Below are 5,828 nucleotides of genomic sequence, written 5' to 3'. Positions count from 1 at the left end.
CGCGGGTTGGGCTGTCCGTCCGCTTCAACGCGTTGAAGCCTAGCGTTCCGGTCCGTTTGATGGGGTTTGGATGATCCAGATCTTTTGTTTTGAACTGTGGCGAGTTTTGGGGTACAATTTTGTTGGTGCATTCGGTCCCAAGCATCTCAGTGGGGGACGGCAGTTTGGGTGGGCGTAGCGATGTTTAATCGTTCCCTTATAGGATGGATGACTTACTACTTGTTTGCTAGATTCAGTGGTGGCTACCGTTGTCAGGCTATAAAATACTCCCTTATAAGTCATTTCAAGAATTTTGAAGAGTTAAACCATCTCAAAATTTGACCAAAATTATAGAGAGAAACACAAAAATTTATGACATCAAATAGATATATTATGAAAATATAGCTAACAAGGAATCTAATGATACTTAATTGTTGTCATAAATGTTATTATTTTGTTATATAAATTTGGTCAGACTTGAAATTTTTTAACTCTCCAAGATTCTTGGAATGACTTATAATTTGAAACGGAGGGAATATAAAATAGATGGTTGGATGTTTTACTTTTTCCTATACCTTTTAGGCTTTTAGTATTTCTCTTTTTTTCCTCTACCGAAGAATGGAGACTCCATACCTCCGATTTTCTAATTGGGCTGCAGAAATCGTTGGATAAGGACTGGACTGACGTGCTCTGGGAATAGTAAAACTCTGCTATCTGTTTGGCTAGCTGGCAATAGAATACTGCTACCACTGTATGCTTACACTAAAGAATAATAAATAGACCCTGCACGGCTACAACTTTGAAATATTTTAGCTTCTGAAAGACTTCATATTGGTCAAAATAGACAATAAAAATACATCTTACAAAAGAATCCGGAGGGAGTATATAGGGACTCCGTTTGGTTTGCAACGTGCTAGTGAATAGTGATAATTTGACTGTTAATTATGGTATCAAACAAAGCCAGTTTACAAAACCAACTTTAGAACCACTGCGCTAGTGATCCTGAAGAATCTAACGAGGTCTTTGACCGCGCGATTAGAGGATGGTTACTGTAGCATCAATGTAGTAAATCATTAATTAATTACCGTCGTTAGATTCGTCACGAAAAATTATACTCATTTCTAAAAAATTACAAATAGACTTCATTTAGTTTTTCATGTGGAGACTAAAAAACACGATAGTATTTCAAACAAGACCATGGTGCATATCCGTACCGGGGTGATTATCATTATTTTCTTTGGCGCTGTAAACGTGGAACGAGGCGTGGCAGGTGTCGCTTCCACCTGTCAGGTTTTATTTGTCCGTCGTGCCCTCAGAGCAAGTATTATGGACCGGCAGAGCCGGCTGGATCCTGCGTGGAAGAGGAGAGAGAGCCAAGCGGGCGTCTCACTATCCGTCCGCTCGCAGCCGGCTGAATCGTACGGCACTCTCACTGACGTGCACTAAATGCATGTGGAGTCCACCGCTGATCCGGCGTCTCCCAGCCGGCAGCGAGCGAGGACCATTATCCTTGCTCTCATCAGTGATACTGTTTGCAGTGGTAGTATTTGTTTTGCGCACGTCCTGTTTGGTTGGAGTAGCGCAAGCTACTATAACAAATTTTAATCAATAATTAAGGATACAAAATAAAAGTAGTTTACAAAATTAAGTGCACAACCCCTATGGTACTTCGTGAGACGGATATAATAAGGCATTTGACCGCATGATTAGAAGTTGGTTACTGTAGCCAATCATCGATTAATTATCGTTATTAGATTCGTCACGAAAAAATACACACATCCATAAAAAGATTTTGCAAATAAACTTCGTTTAATAATTCATGCATGCAAGATTGTCTCGTAACGCTACTTGCACTACTTGCAACCAAACAAGACCCGTATATTCGTATGTGTATATCGATGACGGATCTGAGGAAGACATACCGGGCCTTAGGCTGCCCGCACTGGGCTCTATAAACGAAACGCTACGTGATTTGCAGTGTGATTTTACAGAGAAAAAGTCCGCAGCGGGGCTCTCTATCCCGCGCGGTAAGATTCAGTTTCATCCTCCGCTCTGTACTCCCAGCGCGCGTCCAGTGACTCTGTATCTCCTCCTCGCGTCCGTCGTCCCCAACCGTCTGAGCCCCTGCCCCCCCCCCCCCACAACCCCCGCGCCCACGTGCGGCCCTTCCTGCCCCCCCCCCCCCCCGCCCCCACACCCCCCACCCCCTCGTCCACCTTTGACGGCCTGGCCCCGCAACTTCCGCAAGCGCAAGGCGCTGCCGCCGCGGGCTCGAGGTCGAGGAAGAGGAGTGCCGGCACCGTCTACCTTCGTGCAATCGAGGTTGCAAGCGCCGGATCCGCGCCTCCGCCGAGTTGTCTCACCGGATCGAGTCCTGTCGCGCCTGATCCGCCGCCGTCCCAGCCTCCGGCGGTTACCGTGGCCGAATCGAGGCCGGGCACTGCGCGGAGGAGCGGATTAGCGCGGGGGAGGGCCCGCCTCGGCCAGATGTGAAGTGAATCGCCGCCGCTGCCCTATCCTTGCACCGGCGCCGGTCGTGGGTTGAGGAAGTGCGCCGCCGCCGGGAAATCACGGCCTGCCGCGGCGGATCCACTGGTGTCCGCGCCGGATCCGGTCCAGGGAAGACCGGATCCGCGCGGGGGTGGGCCGCCTCCCGGAACCCCAACTCGGAGCCCTCTCGTCGTAGCCCGCACGCGCGGGCGTCCAGCGCCGCGAGGCCATCCTGGGGAAGGGGAGCGTGTCGCGCCGTGGGCGGAAGCGGCGGCGGCGGTGGAGTTCACCAGTTCGGGCGGCCACATCAGAGGAGAGCTCGACCGGGCGCTCGAGCTGGCGTCCTAGAAAACTCAGGTATCTCCCTTTGTAGCCCTGTGTTGGCCAATATGCACTATCAGCATTTGAGTATAAAGCAATGCAATTTGTTACTTGTACATATTGTTTAGCATTTGCTTTTAAGATACTATCTGCAGTGAGTAGAAAGCAATGCAATTTCAATCACCAGTTGCTGTTTGAAACTAACTGAAGATGGATGCAATTTAGTTCAGTATGATGTAGTACTTCCATTGCAATATCAAATTATTGAGGACGCTGAACTGAACTTGTTTACTGTCAACCCAAATGTTTAGTCTTATGTTATAGTTGTTCAGAATAGTGTAAGCAATTTAGTTGCAGGTCCAACACAAAGGAAACTTAACCCAAATGTCACCATGTTTACAATGAAGCAAGTATATGCCTTATGTGCAATTATGCCAGAATATGCAAGATTGAATTTAAATGATCACTGATATATGTCTTTCGACTGTGATTTCAGGATGGACCCTAACCAATCCAATGATGGGTCACAGGGAGGTTTTCCTGGTGGCAACATTCCTCCCAACCCGGGTGCCTGCAACCCGTACATGTACGTGTACCAAGCTCCTCCATCCTGGTTCCCCCAAGGTAGGCAGCTGGTTCCACCCTATGTCGCAATGGGGCGGCCAGGTGGCAGTGGGCAACAAGTGTATCCTCCGGCTGAAAACGCAGAGCCATCTTTGGAAGTAGATGAGGAGGAACCAGAGCTCTCCCCCGAGCATACAGGAAAACGAAAGAGCACAAAGAAATGCGTCAGTCGTATCAAGTTGGCCAACTTCAACCCAGAAGAAGATGAATACCTTGTGAAATCATGGCTTGAAATAAGCAATGACCCAATTACAAGTACTGGACAAAAAAAAAGGTCGTATGTGGGATAGAATTATGGATAGATACGACTTGAAGAGGGGAAGAAACCCAGAAAGGAGTGAACGGTCTCTACAGTGCCGCTGGGACACTATTAAGAATGAAGTCGGGAAGTTTGCATCAGTCTATGCTGATGCCATTTGTTGACAGCCAAATTTGGCACCTGCTCAGGTCGACCAGTCTGACCGGTCGGGCCGACCGGTCAGACCGGTCTGGTCTGTACAGTCCGAGTAGAATTAGGGTTTTTGTAAAGAGTCCTCATGTAATCCTACTCGTGAAGGGGTACGTCTTCCCGGCCTATAAATATAAAGGCTAAGGCCGATTGAGTTAATTCCCTATCGAATCAATACAAAAAATCGCATTACTTTTATCTCTCAAACCCTAGCCTTTTCCAACCCTAGATTGCTTTCTTCTTTCGTCCCGGCAGCGTTTGAAGACGTTCTGAGTGGCCTGCCGACCTCAGCGCAACCCTATGATCACGAGCTCCGACGGGGTCCCTCCCGAGCTCGCTGTTCTAGGTCTTCGCGAGTTCCCTGGTTGTACCAGTCAGACCGGTCGGCGAAACCGGTCAGCTCAGGGTTTTCGCTGTGTTGATCGTTTTGATGATTGTCGTGCGTTCTAGCGCATTCGAGTGTGTTGGCGCAAATCTGTGTCAACACACTTTTTGGCGACTCCGCTGGGGAATCAGATTAATCTGGTTTTAAAACCGATCTAATCTAGATTCTCCGAGAAGATGGGTACTCATGGTGAAATCCACAACGACAATGTCATCAAGGCAACCATGGAGGAGCTCACTGAAGAGGAGCGCAAGGCTTACCTCATCGCTGAAGAGCACCTGAAGGAGCAGTTTCTTCAGGGATTCAAGAAGGAGCGAGGAGGCCTATTCAAGAGGGTCGGGGAGTTCGTGATGCCATCATTCAAGTTAAACCAAGACAAGGTCGAGGTACTTCCTAATGATCCCTCTGAATTAATTAAACAATTCTCTCTCATGGTAGATTCGAAAATATCTGTTGCGCAAGTAGCTGCGGGAGAGGCTCTTGCTGGGCTTAATGATGAAATAACAGTGCTTAAAAAGGGTAAAACTGTCGAGAGTGACGCTTAATTTACAGAAGCAGATTCGGCTGGCACGTCTTTTACCCAAGATCAATTCTATGGGATGCCGCCGAACTCGCCGTTGCCATCTACTGTCCATGCGCCACCGGTCCCACCGGTCTCCTCGACCGATAAGACCGGTGCTGGCGGTCAGACCGGTTATGTGACCGGTCAGACCGGTCTGACGGAACAGCAGCCAGTGCCCTCTGTGCCGCACACGTCCAACCCTAGTCCGGCTGTCCATAGCCGAACTAATGAGATGGTGATGTATACAGGGCCCCATGTTACGTCACAGCAAGGATCTGGACCTCATCGAGGACCGATTCCTAACACTAACGTGGCTTACTCTGGTCCTACCATTCAACGTGTTTCATCCTCTTCGTATACTCCGGCCAATGGTGGTTATCAGGCCGATTTTAATAGATTTAAAGAAGATTTGGCCGGTGTACTTAAATCTAAACTCGGGATTGATATGAGTGGGTCGCGTTTATATCAAAAGCCACATCCTCCTGAGTTTGATTTTATTTCATATCCTGCTGGTTGGCGCGTTCCCGAGTTTGTCAAATTCAATGGTGAAGATTCTCGCACGACTTGGGAGCATGTTAGCCAATATGTCTTGCAATTGGGAGAAGCGAGTCTTAATGATGCTTTGCGGGTTCGTTTGTTTTCTTTGTCTTTGACTGGAACCGCTTTCTCTTGGTTTTCCTCACTTGCGCCGGGATCTATTTTAAATTAGAATCAATTAGAGCGCAAATTTCATGATCACTTCTATAGTGGGGAAGCCGAAATTCGATTATTAGATTTGACGTCGATTAAACAAAACCGAGATGAATCGGTTTTGGATTACTTCCAAAGATTTAAAGCTTTAAAAAATCGGTGTTTTAATTCATCTCTTTCGGAAAAGGATTTGGCAGATTTAGCGTTTAATGGCTTGCGTTCTTATTTGAAGGAGAAACTTGAAGGTTTTGATTACATTACAATTAATCATTTGCAAATGCGAGCTATTGGCACCGAATTTAAGTACAAAAATTCTAAAGATACTTTCA

Source organism: Panicum virgatum, chromosome 9N (assembly GCF_016808335.1).
Source record: "Panicum virgatum strain AP13 chromosome 9N, P.virgatum_v5, whole genome shotgun sequence".
Taxonomy (NCBI): Eukaryota; Viridiplantae; Streptophyta; class Magnoliopsida; order Poales; family Poaceae; genus Panicum; species Panicum virgatum.
This window is presented reverse-complemented; position numbering follows the sequence as displayed.